This window comes from Ursus americanus, chromosome 11 (assembly GCF_024610735.1).
Source record: "Ursus americanus isolate L20-20 chromosome 11, mUrsAme1.1.p, whole genome shotgun sequence".
NCBI lineage: Eukaryota > Metazoa > Chordata > Mammalia > Carnivora > Ursidae > Ursus > Ursus americanus.
In genome coordinates this window covers 46,151,887-46,168,755 of record NC_142137.1, presented here as the reverse complement: position 1 = coordinate 46,168,755, position 16,869 = coordinate 46,151,887, and positions in this window count along the sequence as shown.

Genomic DNA, 16,869 nt, shown 5'->3' with positions numbered 1-16,869 from the left:
AGTCTGCAACCCTATCCAAAACCCTTAGGACTAGCTGTGTTTTAGAATACAACTTATAAAAACATTTTTATAAAGCCTTTTTGTTTTCATGTTTACAAAGACATTATGGCTTACTCCCATTAGGGTCAGTGACAGCTCCCCGGAATCAAACATTAGTATTTCTTCAATGCCGTGCATGGGGATCCATGCGAGGAACCATAAACAAAGATACAAATAGCTTCACCTTTCTCCAGGTCAGGTTTTGCTGCCAGTTCAGTTCAAGTCAGGTCAGGTTTTTGCTGCCAGCTGAGTTAGAAAACACCTTTCAGTTCAAAGAGCTTTGTGAATTTCAGAACCACAGATAAGAGACTGTGGACCTATAAGTAAGTATTCCTCGTCTATTTTCTCTCCATCCTCCCAACTAGGATTTAAGAGCCATGGATATCTAAATATTTTACCTTGTTCACTGTGCCCCTAAAGCCTAGAATAATAAAAGACCTAAAGGCCCAATACATGGCTGTTGAGTGAATGAGATGGGGGGGTGGGGGGTGTTAGAGTCCTGCCTAGCAGCAGAACTCCATATTTTCTACCAGATCTTCCCTCTTGGGGACTTCATCTAGCAAGACACAGAGTGGGATACAAGCTGTGGATGGGTGCAGAGAGTGAAAAACAAGATAAAACAAAACTGCTAATGGAGAGGAAAGGCACTAAGTAAAAGCAAGGAGGCTATAAAAAGGTGTAAGCAAGCAGAAGCCATGACAGAGAAGGAGAGAAGAGAAGGTCATTTGTCAGAAGTATCGGAAATAAGAGAAATAGTGAAAGAGAGACGCCTGAGTCCACGTACTAATAGAGTCTAAGACCCAGTATCCATGATACCCTACAAATCCCTGTAATAACTTTCCACAAACTAAATGGTCATTGTTTGACTTTGCTCTTGCAGCCTGGAACAAACTAACACCCCAGTTGAATCGTGGAACTTCTCTGAGCCTCAAATCTTTGTGTTTTATGTGATGAGGTCAGAGAGACGATACCAAAATTTCCTTCCAACTAAAATAATTTTGTACAGCGGCGCTTCTCAAACATGAGTGCACAGAATCGTCTGGAGGGATTATTTAAACCCAGATTGCTGGACCCCACCCCCAGAGGTTTTGATTTAAGATCGGGGTGGGGATTGAGAATTTGCCTCCCTTAGATGAAGGTGACGCGGCCGCTCTGGGGAGCACAGTTTGAGAACCACTCGTCTACTACAGAAACAGTGTTTATTTTAAAAGGCACATGCAAGCCATTATCCACATGCCAGCGGCCTCTGCAAATTATTTGCGTTTGTCTAACTATAAAGGCATATCGAAGGTTCCCATCCACTCTTGATGTTCAATTTGATTTCCAATCCTGAAATACAGACCTTCTAGCAAAAACCAAGGAAAGACTCTCTTCTGATCAAGAAGCTGATTTCACCATAAAGCCAACTTTTTTTTTTTTTAAGATTTTATTTATTTATTCGACAGAGATAGAGACAGCCAGCGAGAGAGGGAACACAAGCAGGGGGAGTGGGAGAGGAAGAAGCAGGCTCCTAGCAGAGGAGCCTGATGTGGGGCTCGATCTCATAACGCCGGGATCACGCCCTGAGCCGAAGGCAAACGCTTAACCGCTGTGCCACCCAGGCGCCCCAAAGCCAACTTTTTTGAAGTGAAATGAAACTCACGTTTAATATTGTTTCACAGACACCAGAGACAGCCTCAGATCAGAGGAGTTTCAGTATGTGTCCTCTTTGGACCTAGTCCTGGGAGCTGCTTCTTTCCCGGCTGCCAGACAGCTTTCATTACAAACAACACCACACAGTCAATTGACGTCCCATTGAGTTGCAGGCTCTACCAAACTTGCTCACTTCCCTGGCAGCAAGTTTTTACAAACTGAAAGCTTCACAGAATAATTTTGATTGTTTTTACCATGGCAAAAGGGAAGCTACATGGATTGTTTTTGTTTTGTTTTGTTTCACATTCAGATCAAAATAATCATTACCAAAAACCAGTTCCACTGTGGCGGGTTCGAAAGTAAAACCTTGGAAAACCTAGAACCACTAAATAAATACAGTGACTTTTTTGGACATAATTATACTTCGAAGCAAGTAAATGCCATTATTCATGCGCAAAGACAAGAAAATAGGTGTAAATCTCTGTTAAGTGCTTCATAGCTCACTAGAAAACTTCTTGGAGAAATATTTTATGACCATGACACGTTGGCAAAGCGGCTTTCCTGATGGAAGAAGATTACGGTGGGGTCAGAGATAGCCTGGGGCACTATTTCAGGTGATTGATCCTTGGGTGATTAATTATCACATACAAATACGGGTGTGACAAAACATATAAAAGGCACTCGAAGTACACATCTGGGTCACTCAAGGCTCTTTTAGAAATGAACAAGGGATCCCTGAAGACTGAACTATGCATGATACCAGAGTCAGGAAAAAGAAGATGGAAAACGAAGGATTAAAAGGTTGACAGTGATTTTTTTTTTTTTTCTGAAGTCAATTTATTTTTCTTTGAGCTAAAAGGTCTTTGCCTCAAGGCTGGTGTAAAGCAGCCTTTTCAGGAAGCCGCATTCATCACACCAAGGAAAAGCGCCGCCACAGAGGAGACAGTATGATAAATACCTGGTTTCGGGATCCCGTGATAGCATGTCCAGAAATGCGCATCAGAATTTATTTATCTCCTTGAAGTCTGGGCTCTGGCTCAAATAATATTCTCAGCAAAGTTTGCTTCAAAACACCCACTGTAGTCATTGGCTGAAGACATTAGATATATTGATTACATGATGCTTTGTCCTACTCTAAAAAGGTTTATAGACTTGTCCTCTAATCTAGGACACACATGCAACTTATTTGTTATGGTGATTGCTTGCTTTGCAGAGTGTCTGCCCTTGACCCAGTCCCATAGATCAATGTCAGGCCAAGTGAGGTCTCCGGCAAGGGACAGCATGAACCCTCTCGTCAAGGTTCGGCTTTCGAAGCTAAAAGTTGGTTCCAGATTCTTCCATCAGACTGACTTCAGTTTGAGTTTTATCTCCAAACTTAACGTTGTGTGACCTCAACTGACTTCACCTCGGGAAGCTTCAAAGCCCTCACGCGTAAAATGAAGCTAATTATAAATCATGCCTCAAAGGATGCTTGTGAATCAGATGAGAGGTACCGTGCAGAGAGTGGCTTCGGCTGGCACATAGTCAGTGTTCAGTAAACATCGGTTACTATTACTACTGTTACATTATGTTTCATTGTAGAGCATCTCTTAATGACCTTCCATTAACTGATTTGCCAGATGAATTCACCATGCTGCCCATTCCTTCCGTTAAGCAGATAGACGGATGCCCGTGGCATTCTAAATGTTGTCAACAGCAGACGATGCCTGAGAAGGCCTGCTCCAGCCGGCTGAGGTTTATGCTTAACGTAAGTCCAATTGGTTTATTCCCAAACCCGTAAGAGCAAAAACACAGAGTTGTTATCTCTGTGGAAACTCAGTTAAATGCTTCAGGACAATAGATGGAAAAATAATGTCTGCCAAATGAAGTGACAACCCTGCAGGAGGTTATGAACAAAATCACAATAAGCTGGACAGCACTGCACAGAGTTTGCCTCATAGACGTATTTAAGATTGTTCTACATTTTATAGAAATGGAGTGAAAATTGTAACGGAGGCATTTTAGATCTTGTTTACGGGGAAAAAGATACTAGACCACTCTAATCCGCAGACCAGTATATCAAGAAAACACTCTGGTCCTACATCAAAAGATTGATATTGGAGTGTGTGCATATGTTTCTCCAGTCCAAATAAAATGTTTGATATATGAACAGATCATTCCCCCTCCTCTTTAAATGGTGTTTTAAGGGGCGCATGGGTGGTTCAGTCGTTAAGCATCTGCCTTCAGCTCAGGTCATGATCCCAGGGTCCTGGGATCGAGCCCTGCGTCGGGCTCCCTGGTGGGCGGGAAGCCTGTTTCTCCCTCTCCCACTCCCCCTGCTGGTGTTCCTTCTCTTTCTGTGTCTCTCTCTATCCAATAAATAAATAAAATCTTTAAAATAAATAAATAAATAAATAAATAAATAAATAAATAAATAAATAAATGGCGTTTTAAAAAGTAAACAATACAACACCAAAAGTTAACCCTAAAGTAAACTGTGCACCTGGATTATGATGTTGTGTGCAATGTGATCAGTAATCAGTTGTAACAAAGGTCCCACTCTAGGGAGGATGCTGATAGCAGGGAGGCTATGTGTGTGTGGAGGCACGTACGGGGAAATCTCTGTGCTTGCCTCTTAATTCTGTTGTGAACCTAAAACTACTCTTTAAAAAAAAAAAGTCTAAAAAGAAAAGTAAACGACCAGGGGCGCCTGGGTGGCTCAGTTGTTAAGCATCTGCCTTCGGCTCAGGGCGTGATCCCGGCGTTCTGGGATCAAGCCCCACATCAGGCTCCTCCACTAGGAGCCTGCTTCTTCCTCTCCCACTCTCCCTGCTTGTATTCCCTCTCTCGCTGGCTGTCTCTATCTCTGTCAAATAAATAAATAAAATCTTAAAAAAAAAAAAAAAAGAAAAGAAAAGTAAATGACCATTGCTGGTCCCATCTGAATCAGATGAAAGAGTTTCTATAGCATTATGCAAACACCCTTACTCATTAAGCCCCTTCATGGAGGGTTCTAAATAGACAGGTTAAGGGAAGCAGGTAGGGACTTGTTTGGTGACTTACCCACAACCATAGCCAGTCACATAAAAGCACACTCCTTGTAGTACAAGAGACCCAGGACCGAAAAGTGTGGCACATGGAATAGAAGTTCTCAAATGTTGCTTTACTAACCGGCAGCCTCAAAATTATCAGGAGAGTTGTCCAAGAGCACAGATTCCTGCGACCCATGTCCAGTATGCAGATTTAGTTAAGTCTGGGATAAGACCCAAGAAACTGTGGGGATCTTTAAGGTTTTCTAGATGCTTTGGATGGGCAACCACATTTGGGAAGGATTGATGATGATGCACTGTCTAATCTCTACATAACGCATGACACAAATGTGAGTCACATTTTCTGGTGGCCACATTTTATTTTCTTTTGAAGATTTTTATTCATTTGAGAAAAAGAGAGAAGGAGAGAGAGAGCATGAGCAAAGGGAAGGGCAGAGGCAGAGGGAGAGGCAGACCCCCTACTGAGCAGGGAGCCTGATCCCAGATCCAAGGCTCGATCCCAGGACTCTGGAATCATGACCTGAGCTGAAGGCAGATGCTTTAACCGACTGAGCCACCCAGGCGCCACGGTAGTCACATTTTAAAATGAATTTTCTAGTAACCTCATTCAAAAAAGAAAAAAAAAATCTTAACAATACTTTTAAATCTCTCAAAAGATTTAAACACTTAAAGCATTTTATTTAAATCAAAAAGCCCCAGATATTACCATTCCAACATGTAATCAATATAAAAATTATTAACAAGATGTCTTACGTCCTTTTTCTTTCTACGAAGTGAAGTCCAGTGTGTGTTCTATACTCAGAGCACAACTGCATTTGGACTGGCCCCAGTGCGAGTGCTCCACGGCCACACATGGCTCCCGGACGCCATGTCAGGAAAAGCAGATATAGAGCGCAAAGGGGGAAGCTGTCTTAGTGGTGTGGGCCATCTCGAAGATGGTACTCTACTTTGATGGCTCACAATTACAGAGTGCTTGAGGAAAAGAGGTGATTAGGAAGGTCAAAAAAAGAAAATGAAACAGCATGAAAAATATAGGATGGGGCACTTGGATCGGTTGGTTGAGCGTCTGACTTCGTCTCAGCTCAGGTCATGACTTCACCGTTGTGGGATCGAGCCCTGTGCGGGCTCCTGCTTATTGGGGAGTTGACTTGATATTCTCTCTCTCCTCTCCCTTTGCCGCTCCCCCGATCTCTCTCCCTCTCTCTGTCTCAAATAAGTAAATAAATAATCTTAAAAAAAGAAAGAAAGAAAGAAAGAAAGAAAGAAAGAAAGAAAGAAAGAGAGAAAGAAAGAAAATAAAACACGGGACGAATATGACACCTAATTCTGGTTCTTGGAAGCTTTATGTCCTGTAAATCAAGGGAGGGCACATAAATATTCAAAGGGAAATAAGTGAAACTGATGTCCATATACACAAGAAGGAAGAAAGGAGAAGGCGCTCAACAGACAAGAGTGAAAACTGTCTATCGTGCAACTCAGTATTTTTTTAAGTCCAAAAATAGAATTCCCACAGAATCCATGTTCACATTTCAGAAACCTGTGGGACCATAGAGTATGGAATAGAGATGCCTTTATAGAAAAAGTAAACTGCCCAGTATAAAACAACTTGTAGAAGCATTTCCAAATGTTTTAAGCTGTGCACACACTTTTTGCATTTATCATGCTATTATGTTAGTGAAAACACATTTTGGAGGCTGAAATAATAAGTCCGAACAAAGAGCTTAACATAGAACTGATGCACATTATCCTTTGGGAAGTCAACTAATAGTTTTTTGTTTAAGCACTTCAACAGTAAAGTACTCTAACCAGGAATATCACAGCCCCAAACGCTGTAAATCAAACAAAACTTTTGTGAAGGAAAGCTCCTTAATTCCTCACCGAACACTTGTATCAATGAAAACACAATCAGAATAGAACAAATTCAATGTCAGAGGTTAACGGAGATGTGTGAGGTGTCAGGTTACAGACTTTTATTATACAATATGTAAAAAAATTCTACAGGAGCCCAGTGTTTCAACTCAAGCCTAAAGCTGCACCAAAATTTAAATGTATTTAAATCTAACATATGAAATACACTTTCTCATTGTCCTCTTACCTAATGACTCAGATGGCACAAAATTAGCTTTTGAGGCAAGTATAGAGCATTGATAAAATTGTAATAATTCCATTTAAAAACTTGAATTCTTTAATATGCAGATTGATCAATACATGAAGCTGATGGGAGTGGTGCCCCATCCGAGGACTCATCTTTGATACATTCGTCCAGGACGCGCGCTGGGTTTTCGCTGCTCTGTCAGATTGACGATACTTTCGCTCAGGTTAAAAGTGCCGTTTTAAAAAGGCAACTCAGGATCGAAATTAGAAACAAGTAGCAATTTGACAACATGAATTTAGTTTCCATATTCACTCACACAAGTCACAATGGCCGTATGTTAATAATTTAAAAATTAATAGATTTTTCTGTAACTCCTTTAGGGAATGATCCAAAAGGTGTTCGAAATCACAGCAATTACCTTTTGGCCAAGTGAACAGATATTCCATGTATTTATTTCTTTGATAGGTTTCATAACTGGCTGTTAATTGGCAAGAGTCAATTAATGAGTTCCAATCAAAATAATAATCAATTCAATGAGCAAACAGCACTAAGAAGAAGAGTGTTAATGTATTAATACGCTGGTGGTTTGTGCTTTATTTCTCAGTAGATTAACGTTTATTTAGTCATTTAACGAATGATTGCATTTTCAATATACAAAGCCCTCTATTAGGTGCTGCACTGAGTTAAGATAATAATAAAAACAGTAATCTGTTCTTTATGTTCAATTTATGAGCACTGTGCATACTCACAAATAGAACTGCAGATCAGTGCACACACACAGGAAAAATTATGCCTAGTGATCCCCTGAGAGCCCAGCTGCTGCTGTCTCCGAGGCAGACGAACATCAGATTTTCTCCTGAAAGTCCCTCTACCACTGTAGCATTGGTATATAAATAGTTTCCCAAATTCTGCATCATCTCGGGTTTATTTTTTTCCTTCTGTTTATTTTGGGTTCCTCTGGCCGCCTAAGTGCCCTCTCACTTATCCCCCACAGATGTCTTTCCCTTTAGAGCTGTTTTGACACAGGTGAACTGGTAATGGCCTGTTTGTTAATCTTATTTTACAAATCAATATCATGCAAGAATTACAGGACATGTTAAATCAATGTAACAATGGAGGAGACATTAAGGCTAGAGGGTGTAGATGTCAAGGAAATAGAAAAAGTGCGCTATTATCGTCACCTCTCTGTGAACTTTTGCCTGGCTAGAGCTTAATATTGAGGAAAGGGCTTCATTAGTCTGTAAACTTCTTCAGAACGTATCCTAATTCATTTTCCTACCTTTGTGATGATGGGCATGGACCTTGACCATTTGACATCAGTCTACTTTATCGTCTGTTTGCAAATGTCTACGGTCAGTCAGTTTAAGTGTTCTCTCTGGGTGTTTTGCATAGAAACTCAGTCTCCTCAGCTGTTCTGTTCCACAGAACAGTCTGTAATCTCCCCAGTCCTCTTTGGCTCCCTAAAATTATTGTTAGAATATCCAGTGTCCTTATATCAGTCCAGGTCCCAGTGAGAAATAAATGGCATACTCAGATTGTTTGAGCAGAGTGTAATAAAGAGATTATTTATTTAAAAAGTAAGTACATTTGGAGAAACAGTAAGGAATGAGATAGCATCCTAGGACTCGGGAAAGCAGAAAGCTGTCACTACCCCTGGAGAGAGTAGGGACAAACCTATTGTCCTATAGGACGGGGGTGAACCAACATGGAGCTCCAATATGAACACTCCAGTCTCACCCCCTTCTCACCCTCCTGGCGCCTTTCCTGGGTGTGGCTAAAGCAAAGTGAATGAAAGAAAAAAAAGGGGAGAGGGGAGAGATCATAGAGATAGCAGAGTCAGACAATGTAGAGCCTTGTATGCTTTTAAGGACTGGCTTTTACTCTGAATGAGATGAAAATCCATGAGGGAATTCAAGCAGAGAAGGGAAATGATCTAATTTAAGTTTTCAAAAGCTCGCTTTGCCTGCTGTTAGGGAGAATAGACTGTTGGGGTCAAGGGTGGAAACAGGGACCCTGGTTAGAAGGCTTCTGCAGCTATCCAGGTGGGACATAATACTGACACGGACCAGAATGGACGCAATGAAGGTGGTAAGAGATCACCTCATGTTGACTATATCTTGAAGGTAAAAACAACAGGAGTGGCTGACAGAAGTGAATGTAGAGTATAAGAGAAAGAGAGAAGGCAAGGGTAACCTCCCCCGCAAGTTTTTGGCCTGAGCAATTAAGAGGGTAGAGTTGTGATTTACTACAATGGAGAGGAATCAGTGGAGTGAGTTTTTTGAGGAAAGCCGAGAAGCTTGGTTAGAGAAGCCTGATAGACATCCGAGCAGAGAGATCAAGTGAGCAGTCAGGCATATGCTATTTGGACTTCAGGGGAAAGGTCTGTTAAAAAGACATAAATGTGAAGCCCTCCACAAAAATATGGATGAGATCACCAAGAGAGTGAGTGTGGATAGAGAAGAGATCCACGGAATGAAACCTCTGTTCTCCAATATTTAAGTCAAAGACAGAATGAAGAATTGGTAATGTAGTCCAAGAGGGAGAAGTCAATGAAGCAACCAAAAACAGAAGACAAGTGAGAAGTGTTTCACAGAGGAGGGAGTGATCCACTCTCGGATGTTCCTGAAAAGTCAAGAAAAGTAAGGACTGAGAAGTGAACATTAAATTTAACAACATTTAATTCCCTGGTGACCCTGAGAAGAAAGGTTTCAGGAGAATTTTTAGTGGATACTGATTGGAGTGGTTTCGAGATGAACTGGAAAGATAACTGAAAACAGGGAGGATAGACAACTCCTTTGGATAGTTTGCTCTGCATGAGAATTGAGAAATGGGGACAGTAGCTAAAGGGGATGTGAGATCATATACTTTGCCCATTCATTCTGTCTCTCTCCTGGATGTCTCCTCTCACCTCAGATTTCCATCACCTCCTCCCTCACCTTGATTCTGGGTGGTGAACTTGCTTCTTTGTTTCACTGAGAGAAAACATAAATAATCAGAGAGGAACGTCAACTTGCCACCACAATTTCTCACCTCCAGCCTACAACATGAACCCAGTTTTGGTTGCGTGCTTTTCTGCGATGGTGTTCAGCTCTGTAGGTGTAGGAATGGACCAGGTTCACTTGTATTGTATTAACCAGTATTGAATGAACAGTATTGTAATAACCAGGGGTGGGGTTTTGCTATGTGAGGATGATGAAGAGTGTGGGGACAAGGACAAAATATGAGCACTGGGTGATACACGCAGCTAATGAATCATTGAACGCTAACTGAACTTAATAATAAAATAAAAAAGCAAAAAAGAAAATTAAAAAAAAATCATAATTATTATAAAATTATAACTGTGATACATTCCATTCTTTATGGCTCCTGAGAGCGTAAGAACTGTGCTACTGTCAAAGCCTGGACCCTGCTAGTTCAATAGAACTGCTTGGTCTTGGCAGAAATATACAAAGATGGCCGCAGCTCACCTTAGTTCTGAAGTTCAGAGATTTGCTCACAACATGCAGTCTCCTTTATTCATTTTACACTTGGCTCTACACTTCTTCAAATTTACTCTTTTCAGCCCACGTCACCCTTGAAGTAACATAGTATCTACTCAATATGTAAGGTGACTTTCTGTTTTATGCAACTCTTTCATAGATTAGCCTGAATTATAATGGCGAAAAGAGTGTGTTTGTTTAGGGGCGCCTGGGTGGCTCAGTCAGTTAAGCATCTGCCTTCGGCTCAGGTCATGATCCCAGAGTTCTGGGATCAAGTCCCACATGAGGGTCCTTGCTCAGTGGGGGGTCTGCTTCTTCTTCTCCTACCGCTGCTTCTCCCTTCTTGTGCTCTCTCTCTCTCTCTGACAAACAAATAAATACATTCCTTAGGAAAAAAAAAAAGTGTGTTTGTTCAGTCTGTACCACACATGACTCCTGTCATGTAATTCGATTGTCATCTTTCTAGAATGAAGAGCCTCCATTTTAGCCTAATCATGTTTGCCAGTGCTATAACCCCAATACACAAAAATATGACTGCAGTTCATATTCATGTCCTCATTTTTCAAGTACTTGTTAAACAAAACATCACATTAGGTATTAGGGAAAGGATGTGAGAAGAATGCTTCCTACTTTCAAGAAGCTTCCTACTTTTTAATCAAGTATGTGGTATATAAACTAGTGTGGGTTGTGTAAATGAGGGTTTAGAGAAGGTAAGAGAGGACAGGGGGAGAAGAAGGTAGGATAAGGGACAAGATTGTCTGACCTCATTGTTCAAAAACCTAAACTGTCATTGAAAGAAAACACAAAAGACCCAACGTCGAACACCTTTCAAGGCAGAAGACTTAGATTTTAGAAATATGTAAATTTGTTTTGTTCCCTAGGTAACAACAACCAAAAAATCTACACCAATGAAGAGTAACACATTGTGTTAAACATCCAGTACGTTAAGTAGTATGCAGGAATGGATGTCCTGTTTGACAAATGCTGTTCAGAGTAATGGCTCATCCATTAAGCCACAACCAATGTTCTTAACATGCATGCTATCTGCGGAGGCACAAAACTAGAGTGGAGAGCTGAAGTCAAGAGCAGGAACCTGAACAGACATAAACTCCCATTGGGCCAAACAGTTTTCTATAATCTTTCTAAATAATCTCTAGACCAGCCTCTATGAACCCCTTAGGACTGGGACCAAAATAAAGTCCATGGCCTTCGAAAGCTATTTATAAAACTTTTCTGAGAAGGTTACACAAATATATTGTCTCAAGCGCTGTGTAACTAAAAGTTATAAACCTATTCCTTAAGGGATATCCAAGTTTTTAACAGATTTTAAAATTATCTTTATATAGTCTAGGATTTTGCAAAGAAAAACGTAATCTAATTGTGTGTGTGTATATATATATATATATATATATATATATATATATATATATATATATATATAATTTGCTGTGACAATTCTGTATCATCATAAGACTAACCACCACCATTTATGGTCTGAACACTGGGCTAAGAACTTTACCCATATTATCTCAGTTAATTTTCATTTTAAAAAAGCTGTAAGACATTATTAGTATTCCTCATTTAGAGAAAAGGAATTGGGGTTTATATAAGCTAAAGGACTTCTCTAGGGTCTCACAATGACTAATAGGCAAAGCCAGGATTCACACCCAAGCCAGTGTGGGCTGAAATAACTAGTACGCAAACACACACACACACACACACACACACACACACACTTGAAGTCATTGTGTTCCCTTGAGTTCTCATTTTCAAATGAATTGGCTATGAATACTGTATCAACTTCTACTATTCAGTCTGATGCCCAGTGGTTGGTCCTATAAACACACCAAAAACCTCCGTCGAATCTCATTTTAAAGTCCTTAGTATGTCAAAAGAGATGAAAATTAGCAGTATCTCTGTTCACAGTTATTTAATGAGGAGACCCAAGACATTGCAGAAGAAAAGTGGCACAGGTTTTAAGGTTAGCTATTCCCTTCCCACTACATATGGAGGTAGGATAAACCTCTTACTGAGTCATGATTAAACATCTATGGTTTTCATTTATTCAAACTCACACTCAAGCCATTATTTCTGATATAGTAACCCTGTCAGTGAGATAAGCTGCCAAGTGGTAGACTCAATTTCAAGGTCACCTCTGAGTCTCTGGTCAACCTATAAAAGATATATTTATGTACTTGTTAACCTCCAATTTTAATGGAAAGATAGTTAGCATATTAATAAAATGTTCTGTTTAGTACACACAAGTCCAGTTTATGCCATTGTGGAAGGGTTGCTTTCTAGAAAAACAAACAAACAAACAAACAAAAACCAAGCATTGGCCAAAGCAGACTCTAGCAGACATGAGGAGATTAAAGCTTACTGGTTAGTGAAAATGAGCAATAGAAATCCATATTAAAGGCAGAGTTTTTGAAAATATCTCCTAAGACTCCTAAGTATATAGAATTTCATTTTCTATTTTTTTAGAGAGGGAGCACAGGAGAGCACTAGCAGGGGGAGGGGCAGAAGGAGAGGCAGAAAGAGAATCCCAAGCAGGCTCCCTGCTCAGCATGGACCCAGTGCGGGGCTGGATCTCAGGATCCTGAGATCATGACCAGAGCCAAAATTAAGGGTCAGGCGCTCAACTGATTGAGCCACCCAGGTGCCCTAAGTATATAGAATTTTAAAATGAAGGTTAATGGGGGCATGCAACTCTCCAATTTCAAATGATCAGTGATCCTTTGAATCTTTTCTTTCCTAACCAAAGACCTACCAAAGGCAGCAAAAACCCTTTTCTACTGAGGCCTTCATTTTCTTTTCTTTTTTCATAAAGCCAATAAATTTTGATTCTCCAAGTACTCTTCCAATAGCTGGTTAAAATTCCTGAAGGGAAGCGAAGAAAGAACATTCCAAATATTGTTACACAAAGAATGAATGTGAATATATTTACAAATACGTATCATTTTAAGTATGTCGGTAAAATATGTCCACGTTCCACATTACATGTTTGTATCCCTTGAAGTTGCCTCCTCCAAGAAAGGTACCAAACTTAACACTGAAAAGAAGCTGAGGTCTTGAGACCTGGAGGCCCCTGGGTTTACCAATCTAATTGCTTTTCTCCCACATTAACATTGTAACAAAACAGATAGTAGTAGTTCCAGTTCTAACGTATTTATGTGTTTTTATTGATGTGAGATCCAGGTTCCTTGTCCATTATTATTAAAGTCTGTTTAGAAATTTGAGAAGAAATAAGGAAGATAAGTGTTTAGTGTTCTTAGAAAATTACTTCTCCATTAAAAACAAAACAAAACAAAACAAAACAAAAAAAAAAAAAACAGAGATTAAAAAGCCCACAGCTGTAGAGTCAAGTTCTTTGTTAGGCTTGTACGGCTTTCTAAATCCCATAAAAATCTCAACATCTGACCCATTTCATTTTTACAAAGGAAGGGACTATTACCCTGGAAAATATGCGTAAAAATCTGCAGCATTCAGAGGCATTAAACAGTTTTATTTCACATTTGTTTGCTATGTATCCTGTTTGATAGACACACTGTAGCACCTGCTGCTATAAGTCTACTCTCCATGGCTCCCAACCTTCTTTTCAGAAGGGATTAGCAGAAGCCTCTTCTCTAACGTCTGAAGTCATGCTGCCATCTCCTGTTCACTGCGCAGAATGTAATGAACTCACCCTCTAAAGGAAAGGCACGCAAAAGGACAAAACTGCCCAACTAGAGAATGCTGGCTCCTTCACACATTTCCTCAACCAGTGGATGAAGACCACTTTTATTCCAAGTGGCAATGCCATAATAATCTTGTTTTAAATGTGGTATGTTTTAGATAGATGTTACTGTATAGAGAAGCTTGGGAGTTCTCATCTAAACATTAAATTGGTACTTCTGATTTTACTAACTCTCCCTTCCACATGACCTAAATTTCGATTATTTTTTCAATGTAAACATGAATACAGCATTTTAAAACATTAAAAATAAGTCATATATGTTGAATTTTAATATTAGCTAAAGTGGTCTCAAGAAATCGATTTCTCTTCAATGATTCCACATTTGGAAACAGTCACAGAGAAGAGAGTAGGTGGAAGACAAGTTAACATTAACAAAAATATGTTTTATCTTGGAATTTTACCAAACTACAGAGACAAGTAAGTAAACAAACTTGTCAAATTTTCTTTTCTTTTTTAAGTTTTTTAAAAAGATTTTATTTATTTATTTGTCAGAGAGAGAAAGAGAGCACAAGCAGGGGGAGTGGTAGGCAGAGGGAGAAGCAGACTCTCCGCTGAGCAGGGAGACCAGTACAGGACTCGATCCCATGACCCTAGGATCACGACCTGAGCCAAAGGCAGATGCTTAACCAACTGAGCCACCCAGGAGTCCTGCAAATTTTCTTTTCATCGCTAATTTTTAGAATCTGAAAACATACCCACCAGAGAGTTCCATATTTTCAAAAATCATTTTTTTCTTTTGCTCTTGTTATTACCAGAAACCATTGATGTGTTAATGCAATTGTCTCCCCAGATTTGTGGAGATAGGAACTGCGTTCTGGGCTAGGATAAGAATCCAAGTCTCATGATCATAACTGAAAGAGATAGTTAAGAGGTAGGCTCTTCTCTACAAACGTTAGCAACATTCCGCCAACAGTGTATCAGAAGAATGGACACCTAATCCAGGACCATTTTTAAAACGAGAAGTCCAATTCTCCCACCAATCAGTTAGAGACAGCAATGCTCCACCTTTCAAATGATTTATAACTGCTTCTGAAAATTAAGACTAATTTATTTACTTTATTTAATAGCAAGGCAAAGCCTCTGGCTGTAACCTTCTGTAAAATACATCGTCAGTATCCACTTTGAGACAGGTTTTCTTCAAATCGCTGCGTTCTGGAAAATAGCTCTCCTTTTCTCCTCTCTCTCTCTCTCTCTCTCTCTCTCTCTCTCTAAGGACACATCTTTGAACCTATTAGTTCAAGGGCCCCACAAAGGTCTTTGAGGGCCCCACAAAGGTCTCTGTTTAGATTTCTAGTTCGGGAGACATCACTACTCTGCATCCTGTTGCTGGCCTGGATAATATGGAAGTGCAGATCAAGAAAATACTGCACAGCCCAACTCCAAGTGCTGAGCCCTGCAGAAAGATGGCCTGTGGAAGCTTATGCAAGTACATTTTCGTTTGTATAAACACTCTTCCACATCTGTACATTCCTCTTGTGGGAGCCAACTAAATTGCCCTCGTTAACTTTTTTTTCAGGCTCTAAAAAGTGTTTATGGACTCATAGTATGCTTGTGGTTCTCATCACTGATAGTTTTCACTTACACACGTCAATTTACAAATATAATCCCTCTACACACATTAAGTACAGAATATTTTCATCTTCAATAAACAGACGAATCCTATAATCTCTCAGTTTATTCACATATCCGAAGGCTTCTTGGGGCATGTCCTGGGATTTGGGACTCTGTCTTCTCAGCTGGAAAATGAGGGATTCAAACAAGACCATTTCTCAGGTCCTTCCATCTTAAAAATGTGGATTCTAACTGCAAGTAGAGTCTGCAGTGGGAATGATCTCGTTACTTCAGGCCTGAGCTCCAGACCCAGTTCTTTCTGGGCAAGAGAGAACAACTACTCTAGAAATACAGGGAGAAAGTAGCAAGGTCACATTTTGGTCAGCCCATAGTTACTTCAAAAACATAACACAACCAGTAGTGGTAATAGAGGCAAGAGAGCTACTGATTGTCAGAAAATAATTTACCACAATTGCTATGATTACTTGAGATGACAGTATTAAAGAATATCACTTGTGTCATTGTGTAGAATACTAAAATTCCCTAGATCTTGTGTCATTTAGCCATGAGCTCACTTTGGGAGGTGATCATGATAGGTATAATAGAAAAAAAAATTTTTTTCACTAAATGATTAGTCTTAAATAGAGCTTAGAATTACATAAGAGCCCTTCCTGGTAGACCCTCTTCAAAGGACTGAAATCAGACATGAAGCAATTTGGGAATTGCCTACAATGACAGAACGATAGAATAAAAGAAAGGTCTGTTATTTCTTTGCACAGTTGTTTGACTCTCGTTGTCAAGGTATCAAGGCAATAATCAAAGAGGCAGAACTAGAAGGCTAAAAGGAGCAGTTGACATACCCATGCGCTCAACCCTACATGTTTCATGTTATTTTTATGTTGGGAGGATTTTGCTTGGTTATTTGTGTTCTAGTTTAGTTAAAGCGATATAAATGTTATTTAATGTACTTTTTCCTTAAATAAGAATTTGCATCTTTCATCCAAACTGGCTGTTAACCTCCAAATTTCAATGCCTTATGAGGAAGATAGAGTTAACCTGTGGAGGTGGGATATAATTTTTTGTTTTGCTGCTCAGAGAAAAATTTTGAGTTCACGAGCACTAGTCTGGGGACCGGCCATGATTACGAGCACTTTCATTTCAATAAAACACCATTGCAGCTGAGACTGTGATCACCAGGGAAAACAACTACCCAAGTTCTAGCCCATGCAAGGAAAGTGGAACCGGTCAGCTGATCTGCAACTCATTTATACTCAGTTTCAACTAATGATTTATAATGTTAAGTGATTG